This window comes from Ictidomys tridecemlineatus, chromosome 4, assembly GCF_052094955.1.
Source record: "Ictidomys tridecemlineatus isolate mIctTri1 chromosome 4, mIctTri1.hap1, whole genome shotgun sequence".
Taxonomy (NCBI): Eukaryota; Metazoa; Chordata; class Mammalia; order Rodentia; family Sciuridae; genus Ictidomys; species Ictidomys tridecemlineatus.
Genome location: NC_135480.1, coordinates 102,065,394 through 102,083,804, shown reverse-complemented (window position 1 = coordinate 102,083,804; position 18,411 = coordinate 102,065,394). Strand labels below are relative to the sequence as shown.

The 18,411-nt window shown below is 41.6% G+C and overlaps 1 long non-coding RNA gene across 1 annotated transcript; it reads right to left on the bottom strand.

The window, feature by feature from the left end:
- Positions 1 to 1,630: 1,630 nt before the first annotated feature.
- Positions 1,631 to 18,376, bottom strand: LOC120889717 (uncharacterized). Its single transcript, XR_013437929.1, has 4 exons — positions 6,284 to 18,376; positions 5,994 to 6,063; positions 2,968 to 3,099; positions 1,631 to 1,830 (listed from the first exon to the last, which is right to left on the bottom strand). It is a non-coding gene; the product is annotated as an uncharacterized LOC120889717 (long non-coding RNA).
- Between the last annotated feature and the right edge of the window lie 35 nt (positions 18,377 to 18,411).

Genomic DNA, 18,411 nt, shown 5'->3' with positions numbered 1-18,411 from the left:
GGAATGTGAGTCAGTGGGTCAATCCCCAGTACCAAAACAAAAAGAAGAATCCCATCAGTAAGTGTGTACTGAGCTCTACCAAATGTCAGGCCATGTGTTGGACATATAAGGAATGAGACACAGATAGATCCAGTCCTTGTGGAGGGCAAATTCACAGCCAGATTAACTCCGAAACCAAGTGATTTGAACAGTAATAGAAATTTGTTCAATGGTGCCAGAGAGGTGGGGGTGATTAACTCTGTTTGGGGTGTTGGAGGGAAGAAATAGCAGAGAAGGAGGTAAGGCTAGAGTCTACAGGAAACAGTAGAGGGGTAGAGAAGGGAAATTGAGCAACAGAGTTCCGTGACCTTGATTTTCCCCTTTATGTATGAGCCCCTCATCTGCTGTGAGTAGGTATAGATTAGAAGGTTTAAAGAAATGCTCTGTCTTCTTGGCTGTGCTCCAGATAGGTGATGACTGGGTTTGCACTTTAAGCATCCAGCACAATAACCTGGACCTGATGACAGGGCATTTTGTGCTCATGTGGAGTTATCATTGAGGGCATAGGCTCCCAAATCTTGATTTCTCTCAAGACACTTATTATTCACTCTGTAGTATTTAATAAACATTTATTGTATACCTGGCATTGAATAAATTAATGAAAAATGAATTAATAAAAAAAGGATAAGCTGTTGAATGAACAAGAATTATACCTAGTCACTGACACCAGAAACAAGATTTAAATAAAAATTTGAGAACTTACTTACATTAGCTAGTTTCACCTTTAGCATTGAAACAAGCTTTGGAGCTGCCTAGAATGCCTACAATAAAAACAGCTGTTGTTACTGAGGCTTGCAGTGAGTGAGGTCCTATGCTAAGCATTTTATATGTTTCTCATTTACTCTTCTTACAGTCTCCCCAGAGGCATGTATCATCCCTTTTACAGATCAGAAAGCAGACTTGGGGAAGCTGGAGAACTAAGGAATTCAAACCCAGGTCTTATTATTCCAAAGTCATTCTTCTCCTACTTCTGAAAGGCAATGTGGTTTTGTATAAAGATTACTTGATCATTTGTCCCAATAGCCTTGTAGTTACTGAAAATGATAGGTGTAAAGGACGATGGAAAAGCTACGTAAACTCAAGAAAAAACAACCATTTACCTGACCAAGATTTTATTAGCAGGACTGTAGAGGCCAGTCAAAGAAGAGAAGGGAGGAGAGGGAGAGGGAGAGAGGGAGAGAGGGAGAGAGAGAGAGAAGACAAGAGAAGAGGAGAGGAGAGGAGAGGAGAGGAGAGGGGGGGAGAGAGGGGGGAGAGGGAGGGGAGAGGGAGGGGAGGGGGGAGAGGGAGGGGAGGGGGAGAGAGGGAGGGGAGGGGGAGAGAGGGAGGGGAGGGGGAGAGAGGGAGGGGAGGGGGAGAGAGGGAGGGGAGGGGGAGAGAGGGAGGGGAGGGGGGAGGGGAGGGGGGAGGGGAGGGGAGGGGGAGAGGGAGGGAGAGGGAGGAAGAGGGAGGGGAGGGGTGAGAGGGAGGGGAGGGGTTAGAGAGAGGGGAGGGGGGAGAGGGAGGGAGAGGGAGGGAGAGGGAGGAAGAGAGCAGGAACAGGGTGTTGATATTTATGGGCTTAACACAAGATGAGGAGGAGCAAGGCAAGTGGGCTGTTACTTCTTTATTGGCTGAGAGTTTGAGCCAATTAAGGGATTGGAGGTGTGCCATTCAAAGTTCGCGCCATTCACAGGGATTGGAGGTGACAGTTCTGGAGCCATTCAGTGCTTCGTGGACCTGAGCTCCCGAAAGAGAAGTGCTCCAGGTGCCATCTTTACCAACAATAGGAGTGAAGATATCTGAAGCTACCTGGAAGAACATGGAGATGTGCATTTCAAAACACAGAAGGTGATCTTGACACTCATGTCACCGACTGTGGTATAACCTAATACCATTGTCAAAATTTCTCTCTTCTGCAAATTAAACATCTAATCAATATTGACATCTTTATATCAACTGATTTACAAATAAGAACTGGTTCTGCTGTGTGGAACGGAGAACTATAAAATATGATAACTACTTTAAAAAAGCTTTTGATCTATTACAGGGAAGACAATAAAATAAAAACAAAACAAAACAAAAACTCAGTAAAGGCAAACAAACCAGTCCATACTTGGGTATTATATTGTATAATATGGTCACTAAACAAAGATATTGAGACATGACATTTGGAGTTCTCTGAGAAATGGGAAGGTAATATTATTGAACTTTTTAAAAAAAATTGGGCTGCCCTTCAGTAGATGAATGGATAAAGAAAATGTGGTATATTTATACAATGAAATGTTACTCAGCATTAAAAGAGTAAAATCATGGCATTTGCAGGTAAATGGATGGAGTTGGATAATATAATGCTAAGTAAAGTAAGCCAATTCCAAATGCCAAATGTCTTCTCTGATATAAAGATGCTGATTCATAATGGGGATGGGTGGGGAAGCATGGGAGGAATAGATGAACTTTAGATAGGGCAAATGGGAGGGAGGGGAAAGGCCGGGTATGGGGGTAGGAAAGACAGTGGAATGAGACAGAATTCATTACCCTAAGTACATGTATGAAAACACGAATGGTGTGACTCTACTTTGTGTTCAACCAGAGACATGAAAAATTGTGCTCTATTTGTGTAATATGAATTGAATTGCATTCTGCTGTCATACATAACTAATTATTATTTTAAATAAAATTTAAAAATTAAAAAAAATTGGGCTGGGGTTATGGTTCAGTGGTAAAGTGCTTGCCTAGCATGTGTGAGGCACTGGATTTGATTCTCAGCACTGCATATAAATAAATAAATAAAGATCCACCAACAACTAATAAAAAAATGACACATTTACTATATATAGATATTATACTAGTCTCTTCACATACATTATCTTATTGTAATCTATTATCCAGTCCATTTACCAAATACTTTCTGAATTCTACTATGTGTATGAAAAATATTTTACTAACTGTTTTTGATTAAAGATGAATGTGTTGAGGTGGGGATGTGGCTCAAGCGGTAGCGTGCTCGCCTGGCGTGCATGTGGCCCAGGTTCGATCCTCAGCACCACGTACAAACAAAGATGTTGTGTCCGCCAATAACTAAAAAATAAATATTAAAAAAATAAAAATAAAAAGATGAATGTGCCTTTGTTTCTGTCCTCATTGGGCTTGGAAATAATGAAAAACCAGCCTCTATCTCAGAGCAAAGCCTGTCCAAGGAAGGGACATGGCCTTTGTCCTTGGAAAAACCCACAGAGCACTCCTAAGCACATTCCCACCCTGCTAAGTTGTTTATCTACAAATAACAGGAGAGATCTGCTGTGCCAGGTGTCCCTGACTCAGTCAGGCTAGGTGGAGACCCATAGTAACCCCCTAGCAGCCACCAATCAGCATGAGACAGGGAAATACCTGGGATGCCAGATGACCCTCCCAGTAGTTTATGGTGGTTGATAACGTGTTGGGAAACCATGTAGTTCAGCATGTACACCCCCTCATGGCTTAAACCAATCAGTTCAAATGAATACCCCTTTTGTACTGACCAATCACCCTACCCAACTTGTTTCCGCCAGTGAATGTGCTAATCATGTTTTAGAGTTGTTATTTGATTTTCCCGAGGTGTGTGATGATTTGCTAAGAGATGCTATGATGTATGTGAAGTCCCTGACTTCTCCAAAGAATGTATAAAGCTGCTGCAAACCATGGGCTCAGGGCCTCTCAGCGTCACCAGTTGCTGTGTGTGCGCGGAGGACCGAGCTAGCTCAAAATAAACACCTCTTTGCTGTTTACATCAATCTTGGTCTCTAGTGGTCTTTTGGGGGTCCCGAATTCGAGCATGACAATAAGAACTGTTTACAAATGTCTTATGATTCAAAGCTATAAAGACTGTGATTCTACAGTATAGCTATTGTGAATTGTGCTGCTATAAACATTGATGTGGCTGTGTCCCTGTAGTATGCTATTTTTAAATCCTTTGGGAATAGGCCGAAGAAAGGGATAGCTGGGTCAAATGGTGGTTTCCCAATTTTCCAAGAAATCTCCATACTGCTTTCCATATTGGCTACATCAATTTGCAGTCCCACCAACAGTGTATGAGTGTGCCTTTTCCTCCACATCTTTGCCAACACTTATTGTTGTTTGTATGCATAATAGCTGCCATTCTGACTGGAGTGAGATGCCAACCTAGATGCCCTTCAATAGATGAATGAATCAAAAAAATGTGGCATATATGCACAATGAAATATTACTCAGCAATAAAAGAGAATAAAATCAATTATTTGCAGGTAAATGGGTGGAGTTAGAGAAGATAATGCTAAGCGAAGTTAGTCAATCCCAAAAAAACAAATGCTGAATGTTTTTTCTGATATTAGGAGGTTGATTCACAGTGGAATACAGAGTGGGATCATGGGAGGAATAGACGAACTCTAGATAGGGCAGAGGGGTTGGAGAGAAAGTGAGGGGGCATGGGGTTAGAAATGGTGGTGGATGTGATGATCATTGTTATCCAAAGTACAGGTATAGGGGCTGGGGATGTGGCTCAAGCAGTAGCGCTCGCCTGTCATGCGTGCAGCCCGGGTTTGATCCTCAGCACCACATACCAACAAAGATGTTGTGTCCGACGAAAAACTAAAAATAAATAAATTCTCTCTCTCTCTCTCTCTCTCTCTCTCTCTCTCTCTCTCTCTCTCTCTCTCTCTCTCTCCCCCTCTCCTCTCTCTTAAAAAAAATAAAAATAAAATAAAATAAAATAAAAACAAAGTACAGGTATAAAGACATGAATCGGTATGAATATATTGTGTATAAACCAGAGATATGAAAAATTGTGCTCTATATGTGTAATAAGAATTGTAATGCATTCTGTTATCATATCTAGATAGATAGATGGAAAGATAGATAGATAGATAAGATTGTGATTCTATTATTTATTGTCCAAGTTTGGAAACTTTTGAGGATAAGTGAGCACACTATTAATAATTATGCTGCAAAAACCCAGACTATTCTGAACCAACCTGGTTGTACCACCTTAGCAATGAAGGAGCTTTGAGTGGTGGGAACCCAAAGGAACATTTGGAATTAAGCATCAAAGCTCAGTGGGAAAGTGGATCTGAGTTGCGTGTACTTCTTGGGAGGGTAGAGACAATAAATGTGAATAAAAAAACTCCAGATAATTTAATGGATACACAGTAAGGAAGAAGGGACGCTATTTTAAGTAGTGTCCCATCAGGTAAGACATGTAGGAAGAGGTAATATTTAAGCTGAAAGAAAAAATGAAATTAAAAAAGTCAAAGACAATTTTTCTTTCTTCTTCTTCTTTTTGGTACTAGAGATCAAACCCAGGGATGCTTTACTACTGAGCTACATCCCCAGCCCTTTTTTAATTTTATTTATTCTATTATTTTATTTATTTATTTACTTGGTACCATCAATTGAACCCACTTAGCCACATTCCCAGCCCTTTTTATTGTTTATTTTGAGATAGGGTCTCACTAAGTTGCTTAGGGCCTTGTTAAGATGCTAAGGCTGGCTTTGAATTTGTAATCCTCCAGCCTCAGCCTCCTGAGTTGTGGAACTACAGGTGTGTGCAACCATACCAGCATACCAGCTCTCAAAAACAAATCTTTTTTTTTTCCATGTAGCCAATAATTTTTAAAATTTATTTATTTTTAAATACACAACAACAGTAGAATGTATTACAATCCTTATTACATATACATCACAATTTTCGTATCTCTGAATATAAAGTATGTTCATGCCAAATTATGCCATTATACATGTACTCTTTTTTTGCATTACAATTCTTAATACACATATATACCACAATTTTTCATATCTCTGATTATAAGGTATGTTGGCATCAAATTCAAATCTTCATACATATATTTTGTATAATGATGACCATCACATTCCACCATCTTTGCTAATCCCCTTCCCTGTCCCTTTCCCTCCCACCCTTCTTCCCTATCTAGAAATAATCTAGGGCTGGGGATGTGGCTCACCTAGCGTGCATGCGGCCCGGGTTCGATCCTCAGCACCACATACAAACGAAGATGTTGTGTCCGCCTAGAACTAAGAAAAAATAAATAAATATTAAAATTCTCTCTCTCTCCGTCCCTCTCTCTCTCACTCTCTCTTTAAAAAAAAATAGAAATAATCTATTCCTCCCATGCTCTCCCTCCCTACCCCACTTTGAGTTACCTCCCTTATATCAGAGAAAACATTTGGTATTTGTTTTTTGGGGTTTGGCTAACTTCACTTAGCATTATCTGCTCTAATGCCATCCATTTACCTGCAAATACTATGATTTTGTTCATTTTTAGTGCTGAGTAATATTCCATTGTGTATAAATGTCACACTTTTTTTTATCCATTCATCCACTGAAGGACATCTAGGTTGGCTCCACAGTTTAACTATTGTGAATTGTGCTGCTTATAAACATTGATGTGGCTGTGTCCCTGTAGTATGATGTTTTCAGGTCCTTAGGGTAGAGTCTGAGAAGGAATAGTTGGGTCAAATAATGGTTCCAATCCCAGATTTCCAAGGAATCTCCATACTACTTTCCAAATTGGCTGCACCAATTTGCAGTTGCACCAGTAATGTATGAGTGAAAGAAAAAATGAAATTAAAAAAGTCAAGTATAAGCTGAAAGAAAAAAAATGAAATTAAAAAAGTCAAAGATAATTTTTCTAAATGCTGGCCCACAGAAGCATGACATGTAACAACAGTTATTGAATGAAGTGGCGATCCTTTTGTCCCACATCCTCGCCAACACTTCTTGTTGTTTGTCTTCATAATAGCTGCCATTCTGACTGGAGTCAGATGATATCTTAGAGTAGTTTTGATTTGCATTTCTTTGATTGCTAGAGATAATGAGCATTTTTTCATATATTTGTTGATTGATTGTATATCCTCTTCTAAGAAGTGTCTGTTCAGGTCCTTGGCCCATTTATTGATTGGATTATTTCTTTTTTTTTTTTGATGCTTAGCTTCTTTATATACCCTAGAGATTAGTGCTCCTTCTGATGTGTTAGGGGTAAAGATTTGCTCCCAGGATGTAGGCTCCCTGTTCACCTCAAAGATTATTTCTTTTGCTGAGAAAAGACTTTTTAGTTTGAATCCATCCCATTTGTTGATTCTTGGTTTTAATTCTTGTGCTATAGGAATCTTATTATGGAAGCTGGGGCCTAATCCCACGTGATGAAGTTTAGGGCCTACTTTTTCTTCTATTAGACACAGAGTCCTTGGTTTAATTCCTAGATCCTTGATCCATTTTGAGTTAACTTTTGTGCATGCTGAAAGATAGGGATTCAATTTCATTTTGTTGCATATGGATTTCCAGTTTTCCCAGCACCATTTGTTGAAGATGATATCTTTTCTCCAGTGCATGTTTTTGGCAACTTTGTCTAATATAAGATAGTTGTAATTTTGTGGGTTAGTCTCTGTGTCCTCTATTCTACCATTGGTCTACTGGCCTGTTCTGGTGCCAGTACCATTCTGTTTTTGTTACTATTGCTCTGTAGTGTAGTTTAAGGTCTGGTAGCGATAAAGACAAATCTTGAGAATATTTTTTTTTCTTTTTTGGGTACCTGGGATTGAACCAAGAGCACTTAATCACTGAGATACATTCCCAGCCCTTTTATATATTTTATTTAGAGACAGGGTCTCGCTGAGTTGCTGAGGCTGGCTTTGAACTTGCCACCCTCTGCCTCGGCCTCTTGAGCCGCTGGAATTACAGGCGTGTACCTCCGCACCTGGCTGGAGAATACTTTATCTCAAACATAATCGAGTCCACACTAGCTCCAAGGGGAGAATCTCCATCTACACTAGGTCAAGGGGATGGAATCTCTATTTATAATGGCTCAAGATGGGGGCAGAAGATATTCCTGATGGACTCAGAGGTGCTCCTGGCTGGAACCTATGTGGAGAAGCCTGAGCCAGTTTGCACACTTCACTCCTGCAACTATTTGAGTCCACACCTAACAAATGCCCAAGCCATGACATCAGGATCCACAGGGTTCAGGGTCTTCTGACTATCCATTGGTTTATCTGTCTCAGCTCTGCATTTTGGTTGGACCACTGTTTTTGAATCTAGCGTGTTTCTGCCCTCCTTCCATTGAAGCACTTTTTTTTTTCTTTCTAAATGCTGGCCCACAGAAGCATGACATGTAACAACAATTATTGAATGAAGTGGTGATCTTTGTTGTTGTCGGGGGATTGTTCTGAGGAAGTATGCTGGGAGGACATGCTGCTGTCTGCAGTGACCCACCTAATGAGGATTGTACAGGGGTTGGGCCTGTGGGACACAAGATCATGAGGAGAGACTATGCTGGAAGTGGGTGTCCTTGAATGCAGGAAGTGAAGATGAATGGTGGCACATGCTGGAACTTCTACTGCCCTTCTTCCTTGACTGCTTGACCACCTCAGTCAGCTGCTGCTCACCAGGCAAGAGGAAGGTGGGAAGGGCAGGCTCACTGATACACTGATACTCCTTGTTTGGGTGGACATTGGAAGTATCTGCAGGGCCTGGTCGAGGCCCAAGCCCCCTGACATACAGGCTTTACCTTGAACGTGCAGCCCGCCCCAAGTGCTGGAATATGAGATACATAGTTATGGCCTCATTGTGGTTTTGATCTGCTAGGGACACCCAGGTATGATAGGGGTCATAACCCATGGCAAACATGATTGTCATAATTGTGAGATTCAGGTATTTGGGGAGTGGCTCACTATAATGACTGGGTGAAGAGTCTTAACCTTGGCTCAAACATGGGTACCCCATCATTTGCTCTGTGGACGTCTGCATAGAATACACCATCAATATTTGATTTATGAGGCTTCATGTACCCTTGGAAACATGCGGGGGAATGTCATTGCTATTAATGGGTGGCTCCCTGTGACCATAAAATACAGAATAACACCTTGGCTCCAGACATCCACTAGGAGGGCCCTCATATTCTTTCTACTGGGTGACTTCAGGAGCAAAGTACAGGAAGAGCACCCTAGAACTTTTTCAGTTTCTGTTCAACTGTGAACCTGGCACTCAGGCCAAAGTCAATGAGTTTGATGTTGTCACTGGCATCCATCAGGATGTTCTCTGCCTTCAGTTCTAGGTGCTCCAGGCCCTTCTCATGGCAGTAGACATAACACTGGAGAGCTATCTGAACTCTAGGCCTCCTCCTCCTGCATGCCACCAGCCTCTGGGTTCTGGTGCTGTGGCTATCCCCCCACCATGATGATGTAGATATTTTCCATGGTCTCAATGACCTGAAAAAGCTGGATCACACTTCAGTGTCCCATGGCCATCATCATATCCCGTTCAGATAGGATGGGGATGTTCAGCTACCTTCGTTTGGACTTTCACTGCCATCTCCGTTTCAGTGAGGAGATAGCAGGCTAGTTTCACCTGTGCAAAACCCCCCAGCTCGATGGCCATCTGGACCTGATAATGGTCCCTGAAGGTGGTCTCAGCAGGAGCTGGGCCCCTGTAGCAGTAGTAAGTAGAATAGTAGACTATTCTCACTACACATCCTGAGACAAACCAACAACTAAAAATGCTAGCTAAAAACAAGACAAAAGAAAACAACAAATAAACAAAACAGAATAAATAAATAAACCAGTGTCAGAAGACCACAACCACCAGCCACCAACCACCAACCATCAAATGTGCTATCTGGGTGCCCGAAAGGGTTACCACCAAAGCTTCCTGTACTTATGGACAAAAATCCAACTATAGCCAGCCTCTTACATACCCAGTGTTTGAAAATTTCCTCACAGTGGCATCTTCTGAGGTCAGAGAAGGAAATGTCCTAGTCCCTAGGCATAATTCCCAGTGGTCATCTCACTTTTTTGCCTTCAGGACCTTTTTGAGTTTCATAATAAAAAAAGGACATCTGGGATTGTGGCTCAGTGGTAAAGACTTGCTCAGCATGTGTGAGGCACTGGGTTTGATTCTCAGTACCACATACAACTAAATAAATAAATAATAAAGTTCCAACAACAACTAAATATATATATATATATATATATGGACTCCTAAAGCTTTTTGCTTCAGTGGGTTATAAAGGCTGATATTTACTTGTTTAGAAATTAAGATTTGTAGGATACTTAAAAAAAAAAAAGGACCCAAAGATCAGTAGCCCATATTTCCATTCCCGGGGTTAGGAGGAGGGGGTTCTAGGGGCTTCCTACTTATTCTAAACGGAGATGGGAGGGGTTTAAATTTTATTCTAAAGGTAATGGAGAGTTACTGAAGACTCTTGCAGTAGATAGTGATATTACTGGAAAAATTATTCTAGCATAGCTGGGAGCAGTGGCTCACACTTGTACTCTCAGTGGCTCAGGAGGCTAAGGTAGGAGGATTATGTGTTCAAATCCAGCCTCAGCAACTATGCGAGCAGCTTAGCAAGACCCTGTCTCAAAATAAAATATAAAAAAGGTTGGGATGTGGCCAGTGGTTAGTGACCCTGAGTTCAATTCTGATAAGATGGGGGAGCAATAACAACAAAGAGGCAGAGAGGAAAATGTAGTTACAGAGTAAGGAATGGACAGGATTTTGCAACAGCATGCCACCTATGATGCTTGTACCTAGGAGTCCATCAGTGAATGCTGTTCTTCCTTTTCTATCAGCAGGAAAAATTGTTTCAGTTTGTTGTTTAGAATGGAGAAAAACTTGAGCATCAATCAAATTTGACAGGCAGAACCAACATATTGGGAGATAGTAAAAACATAAAGGAAAAAAGGTGACTGATAGAATATTTTATTTAAAAAGAGATAGATTTAAGGGGTAAATTAGCCTAAGTTGGAGATGTAATACTGTATCTTCCAGGACAGAAATGTATAGAAGTCCGTGGAGCAAGTTTACATAGTTCCTATGAAATGGCTTTGGTTTGAAGGTCGGCTTATGAATAAAAGAAAAGATTTGGGGCTGGGGATGTGGCTCAAACGGTAGCGCGCTCGCCTGGCATGCGTGCGGCCCGGGTTCGATCCTCAGTACCACATACCAACAAAGATGTTGTGTCCGCCGAAAATTAAAAAATAAAATATTAAAAAAAATTCTCTCCCTCTCTCCTCTCTTACTCTCTTTTAAAAAAAAAAGATTTGAAATGCTGCTATGGGAGATAATTATTCTTTAATAACTGTGGTTCTTATCCTTGTCTGCAAATTAGGAACATGTGTGTAATCCTGAAGCAAAAAAATGATGCCGATCCCAGCCCGAAAGATTCTGGATTCATTTTTTTTTTTTTTTTGGTGGGGGATACCGAGGATTGAACTCAGAGGCACCTGATCACTGAGCCACAAGCCTAGCCCTGTTTTGTATTTTATTTAGAGTCAGGGTCTCACTGAATTGCTTAGTGACTCATTTTTGATGAGGCTGTCTTTGAACTTGTGATTTTCCTACCTCAGCTTCCCAAGCTGCTGGAATTACAGGAGTGGGCCATGACTTCTGGATTCTGATTTAATTCCTCTAGATGGGCCCCAGGCATTAGTGTTTTTAAGAGTCTCTGTTGCCTGTAATGATCATCCATGCCTGAGAACCACCAGTAAATCTTGGGGAGCAGCAGAGAGGGCATAGCTGAGGTACAGGACCAGGAACTTGTTGAGCCAATCAGCCTAGTAACTGGGCTCTCTCTAGAACCTATGTGCTGGGGTAGAAGCTGTGAGTTTACAGTGTGACACTGGTTTACTAAGGTAGGGCACAGAGCTGAAGAAGTGAGATGTGATAGACTGGAGAAATAAGAGTTGAATTGAACAACCTCAGGTTGAAATCTGATGGAAGATGTTCAAAGTCTATAAAATATTAATAGCAATACCAACTAAAATTTCTGAGTGCTATCTGCAATTACTAAAGTGATTTATGCAAATTCTCATTTGCACTTACTATAGTTCTCAGTCCTATTATCCACATTTTATAATGGGGCTCAGAAGTTAAGAGACTTTTTCAAGTTTATGGAGTTAATAAGTTGTGGCACTGGAAATTGAACTCAGATCTGTCTGATTCCAGAAGCTGAGCTCTGGTTGGTTATGAGTGAAAGAGTGGGAAGCTTGGTGGCATCAGGACTTGGAGTCAATATATGCGCTGGACTTTCAGCAGGACTTATACCCAGAGGAAAGGAGATAAATGGGCTTCTAACTAAGGAAAGCAATGGAAGGTATGTGTGTGTGGCGGGGGGGGGGTAGAAGTGTTCTATGAAGAGACCAGAGGAGCAAATGTTTGTGGGGGGGGGGGCAGGAAGTCAGATTGTATAGGTACATCGACAGTCCTGATCTATCAATGGACTGCAGATTTGATGTAGTAAATAAACTGAGAGTGGAGCACTCACCTGTAATCCCAGCAGCTCAGAAGGCTGAGGCAGGAGGATGGTGAGTTCAAAGCCAGCCTCAGCAATTCAGTGAGTACCTAGGCAACTTAGCAAGACTCTATCTCAAAATAAAGTATAAAAAGCTTTGGGAATGTGGCTCAGTGGTTAAATGCCCCTGGGTTCAACCAAGAGAGGGAGGGAAGGAGGGAAGGAGGGAAGGAGGGAGGGAGGGAGGGAGGGAGGGAGAGAGAGAGAGAGAAAAACTGAGAAACACTAAAGAGAAAGAGAGAAAGAAACTGAGAAACACTAAAGAGAGAGAGAGAGAGAGAGAGAGAGAGAAAGAAACTGAGAAACACTAAAGGGGGACATGGGGGATTACTTAGGGGATGACTAACATAATAAAAAGTAGCCTTTAAAGTTCATCAAACAAACAAAAAAAAAACAAATGCCCAATGTTTTTTTCTGTTATAAGGAGGCTGACTCATAGTGGGATAGGAAGGGGAAGCTTGGGAGGATTAGATGAATTCTAGATAGGGAAGAAGGGTGGGAGGGAAAGGGAGGGGGCAGGGGATTAGCAAGGATGGTGGAATGTGATGGGCATCTTTATCCAAAGTACATGTATGAAGACTCAAATTGGGTGTCAACATATTTTATATACAAACAGAGATATGAAAAATTGTGATATATATGTGTATTAAGAATTGTAATGCAAAAAAACCCAAAGTACACATATAAAGGCATAAATTGGCGTGAACATACTTTATATAGATATGAAAAATCATGCGCTATATGTATAATAATAAGAATTGTAATGCATTCCACTGCTGCCGTGTATTTAAAAAAATAAAATCAATAAAAGATTTAAAAAATAAAGTGCATCAAACAGATGAAGAACTAGGAAAGTCAATATGGAGATCTCTGCACTGAAGAGATCCCTTTGTTCCTGTCCTCAGGATGCAATTGCCCACTCTTTAGCCATAAGCCCCCTTCCCAGCGTGCATGACAGTTCTATTTTCAAGGATCAATAAAAGACTCTACAAAGTATCAAGCAGCAGGAAACCAGAGTTGGGCAGTATTCATGATTGTTCAGGCTTCCTGCAAAGGAGTTTACTGAGAAATTAGGATCTTGTCAGAGTCTTGGGTACAAAGGGACCATGGTAAACATATCAATGACATTGCAATTCAACAAGATCACAATATTGCTGCCCTTGAATTAACTCATAAAGTACCCAAGGGGGTCAAGTCATCTGAGACAAAAAAAAATGCATTAGTTTTTTATTGATCCGAGTTGACCACAGTATTTTTATGCCTAAAAACTTAGTTTCCAGACTTCAGTGTCTTCCTAGGCATACACTATTTTCAAGTCAATAAATAAGTTAAAATTGCTGATGCACAGTAATCTTAGGAAAACTGAAAAGGCAAAATGAGTAGCTAGAATTCTCTTTGATGACCAGACATATATAATGCTGAGACCTAATGAGGCTGAAAAACACCTGATGGGCTGAGTGTGCTAGCTGGTCTTAGTGAGGGGCTGTTATCTGTCCTAAGGAATCAAACTCTACAGTTTGAGAAAATGTGTTCAACCCACATACTTCCCTTCTTATATCTTACTCTGGAGGTAGAACATTTATTCCTGCAAAAAGTGCCTGATGTGGTCTCTTAGGGATTAGAGACACCTGCTTAGTATGTCTACCTCAGCACAGTCTGCCACCTCTCTGAGGACTTCCTTAGTAAGCCTTCAGTAGATGCTGCTGCTTCATTTTCTTCAGGTATATAACTGAAAAGGCAATCTTTACCTGCTATGAAGTCCAAAGAAAACAGGATTTGCCTCCTTGGACTCATTTGCCTTTTAGTGACCATCAGATGTTACTCAATCACATTTGGCAAAGAACTTCACATCATAGAACCATCTTGGGAAAAGCAGAATATAACACTGGAAATCACTGAAAGAAGGTAAATGCTATACTACAAAGTTTAGCCAGGTGGGATATAATCATTTTATTGAGGATATGGCATGGGTAAAACTTTTTTCTTTTTCTTTTGTGGTACTTGGGATTGAACCCAGGGGCCCAAGGGTGCTCTTTTCCAGAGCTACACCCCAATCCTTTTTATTTACAGATAGGGTCTCACTAAGTTGCCCAGTTTGGCCTAAAATTTGTGATCCTGCACCCTCATCCCTCCCAATTTCCACAGCTGGGATTATAGGCAAGTGCCACTGAGTCCTGCTTTAATTTTTTTTTTTTTAGTGCTGGGGATTCAACCCAGAGCCTTGAGCATGCTAGGCAAGTGCTCTACCACTGAGCCACATCCCCCAATTTTTTCTTTTATGTAATAAACACATTTGTCTGTAATTTAAGTTAAACTAGTTTTTAAAAATCCCAGAAAGTTAAGAGTATGGAATCCAATTCAGCATGTTAAAAACATTTGGTATTTAGCTGGGCATAGTGGCACACAGCTGTAATCCCAGCAACTACGGAGGTTAAGGCAGGTAGATCAAGTTCAAAGCTAGCCTCAGCAACTTAAAAAGGCCATAAGAACCTGTTTCAAAATAAAACACAAAGCTGGGCACGATGGTGCACGACTATAACTCCAGTGAATTGAGTGCCTGAGGCAGGAGGATCACGATTCAAAGCAAGCCTCAGCAACAGCAAGGCTCTAAGCAACTCAGTGAGACCCTGTCTCTAATAAAATACAAAATAGGGCTAGGGATGTGGCTCAGTGCCTCTGAGTTCAATCTCCTGTACCAATAAGTAAATAAATAAATAAGGCTGAGGATGTAGCTCAGTAATTACGTGCCCCTAGGTCCCATCGCTAATACAAACAAAAAAATCAAAACCACACATTTGAGTGTTTAGATATTATCACAGGACCAAACATTCCAGGTCCAAACCACTTGGAATTCTAGGTTCTAAATACTTTAAATTGAAGTAAAAAATGAAGCCAAGTTTTTTTCTTTATAGGAAAATAAATGAGGTCAGGATATGAGATTGGTGAATATGTACTGAGAGGACCCAGGATTGTGACTGGATTCCAGGTAGCATTTTTAGTCCCATCTCATTTTTAGGAGAAATAAATAAAAGAATCCTATTGTGAACCGGCACGGTGGTGCCTGTAATCCCAGCAGCTAGGGAGGCTGAGATAGGAGGATAACAGAGTTCAAAGCCAGCCTCAGCAAGGGCGAGGCCCTAAGTGACTCAGTGAGACCTGTCTCTAAATAAAATACAAAATAGGGCTGGGGATGTGGCTCAGTGGTCCAGTGGCCCTGAGTTAAATCCCCCTCACCACCACCCCCTACCCCCCCACCGCCAAAAAAAAAAAAAAGAAAGAATCCTATTGTGTTTCAAGTGGAGATATTAAATACCACAAACCTAACTGTTGATGTTTTTTCCTTTTTAAAATGTATCTCCTAAAGACAGGTTCTGTAGGAGCCCCCCAATAGTCAAGACCTAATACTTTAGTTAACACCTTCATAGTTCAAAGTCCAAAAAGTGGGATGGGTTGGAGTAGGAATTTGGTAGTTAGATTGACTAAAAAATACCATGAAGACAGGCAAGTGGCACATGCCTGTAACTCTGGAGTGACTCTGGAGGCTGAGGCAAGAGGATTGCAAGTTCAAGGCCAGGCTCAGCAACTTAGCAAGGCCCTCAGCAACTTTTGAAACCTGTCTTAAAATAAATAATAAAAAAATAATAATAAAAATGGCTGGGACTGGGTGCTGTGGCCCATGCCTGTAATCCCAGCAGCTTAGGAGGTTAAGACAGGAGGATCATGAGTTCAAAGTCAGCCTCAGCAATTTAGTGAGGCCCTACACAACTCATGGAGACCCTATCTCTAAATAAAATATAAAAAGGGCTGGGGAACGTGGCTCAGTGGTTAAGCACCCCTCGGTTCAAACCCCATTACCAAGAAACAAAACACGGAAATGGTCAATACATTTTGGAAAACTGCTTAATAGGTAAGTTCACTGGGGATAGTACACACTCCAGGAACAATATTTACTATACACCATCCACAGCTACTAAACTCAATATTAACTAAAAGACCAAAGAACTGAATTTCTTTAACATCTTATAAATATAAGAGTACCATATGCATTAGCAAACAATTCACGTGTATTTCTAAAGTATCATATTCTGTGTGATTCTTGCTAATCTGTTTGAACTAGGGAAAAAAAATGTATTGAGACAGTTGGACCTATCAACCACTAAAATGGAACCCCAAACATCTAAGCATTCGTAGCTTTTTTTTTAATATTTATTTTTTAGTTGTAGTTGGACATGATACCTTTATTTTACTATTCTTATGTGGTGCTGAGGATCAAACCCAGGGCCTCTCATGTGCTAGGCAAGCACTCAACCACTGAGCCACAACCCCAGCCCCATAGCTTAATTCTAAACCATTTGTGACTCTGACCAGAAAACTGAAAAGGGTTGACATAAATGATTAATGAAGGTATTTGACTATCTTAAAAGAACATTATGAAGGCCAGGCACAGTGGTGCATGCCTGTAATCACAGCAACTCAGGAGATTTAAGGCAGGATTCCAAGTTCAAAGCCAGCCTCAAGAATTTAGGCCCTAAGCAACTCAAGATAATATCTAAATGATATATAGAAAAGGGTTGGGGATGTGGGTCAGCGGAAAAACACCCCCTAGGTTCAATTCCTGGTACCAAAAACAAAACAAAAAATTACTAAGAATCTTTAAACACTTTAGCTCCTTAAGTATTGTTTTTGTCATTACCTCAGCCTGATTTCTTTTGAAGGTTACAGTTTACCTGTGGATGTGAACCCCATTCCTTTGCCAGTCCCATTCCTTGAGTGGCCTAGGAGAGATCCCACATTTCTTGGCCCACCTCCCCTTCACCTGTCTGATATTTGGGAAGAGTAGAGGAACACTGTCTCACACATTATCACCTTATTCAGAAGCCACTCAGTCCCCTTCTCTCTAGAGTGAGCACAATGTACAGGGTTATTCCCTTGCACCAGTAGGTGTTTTACAATCTGGGTGGGACTGGGTGTAGCTCAGTGGTGGAGCACTTGCTTAGCCATGTGTGAGACCCTTGGTTCAATTCCCAGCACCCTAAAAAATGATTTTTAAAAATATGGGTGGGAGATGACATGCTTTATATTCGGAATTTAAATTTTTTCAAGGGAAGCTTTTCAATCCCAACAGTGTTTTTAAGTATTGTTTTTATGTTCCACAGAATTCTCATTGTATGGAAATAAATGAGGATCAACGAAGGAAAACAGGTTAATAAAACCTTGCTATTGCAAGGGAGTCAGATGCCACCACTTGGTTTGGTAGATAGACTCAGGCCGACCAAGGAACTGGAAAGCTTAACAGTGAAAGGGGGAAAAAAAAAAAAAAAAGGAAGGCTTTAGATCAGCTCCGATTGGAGGTTGTTGGCACCAGGAAGTTGGAGGAGGGCTAGAGAGGTAATGCATCTTTTGTAATTGGTTTAGAGAGCATATTTGGCTTCCTCTGATTGGTCCTGAGTTGGAAGCCGCGGTTAGAAACATACGGAAGGTGCCAAACACAAAGTCCTGACCATCCTGGGCTACAGGGGTACTAGGTCGGAGTTCTATTATCACATACGGTTTGGCCTCGGTCCTTTAGTACATTCAGTCTCTCAGCTGAGTGAGACCCAGGGTCTTACTTTCCCTTGACCTAGTTAGCTTTTAAACAGTCCAGGATCTGAGATGATGGGAATGAATGCTCCAATTCCTTTATAAATATCTTTACGGTGAGGCTCAGGCAGGAAAACCACCACCACCAGCCTTCTGGTTCCGCATTTGCTTGCAGAACTCCTATTTCGCCCGTAACAGACTTTTCATAAGTATTCCTCCCCTAGTGGAGAATCAGCCCGTTTCTCCATACCCGCTCACGGGGGGCAAGAGCGAAGGGTCGCGCCCTCGCCCCTCCCCGGCGTGCCTTCTCCGCTCCACACTCCCCATCAGGGGCAAACTGGGCACAGCCCCAGCCCCCACGTCTCCCCCAGATGCGCCCTCAGGACCCAGTCCCTCTCCAGGGCACCCTCTCCGCCCCCAGCCCACAGCGGCCCCCGCACGCCCTCGCGTCCTGGCCTGCCCCCTGTCCCGGCCAGGCCCCCTTCCGGCCCCG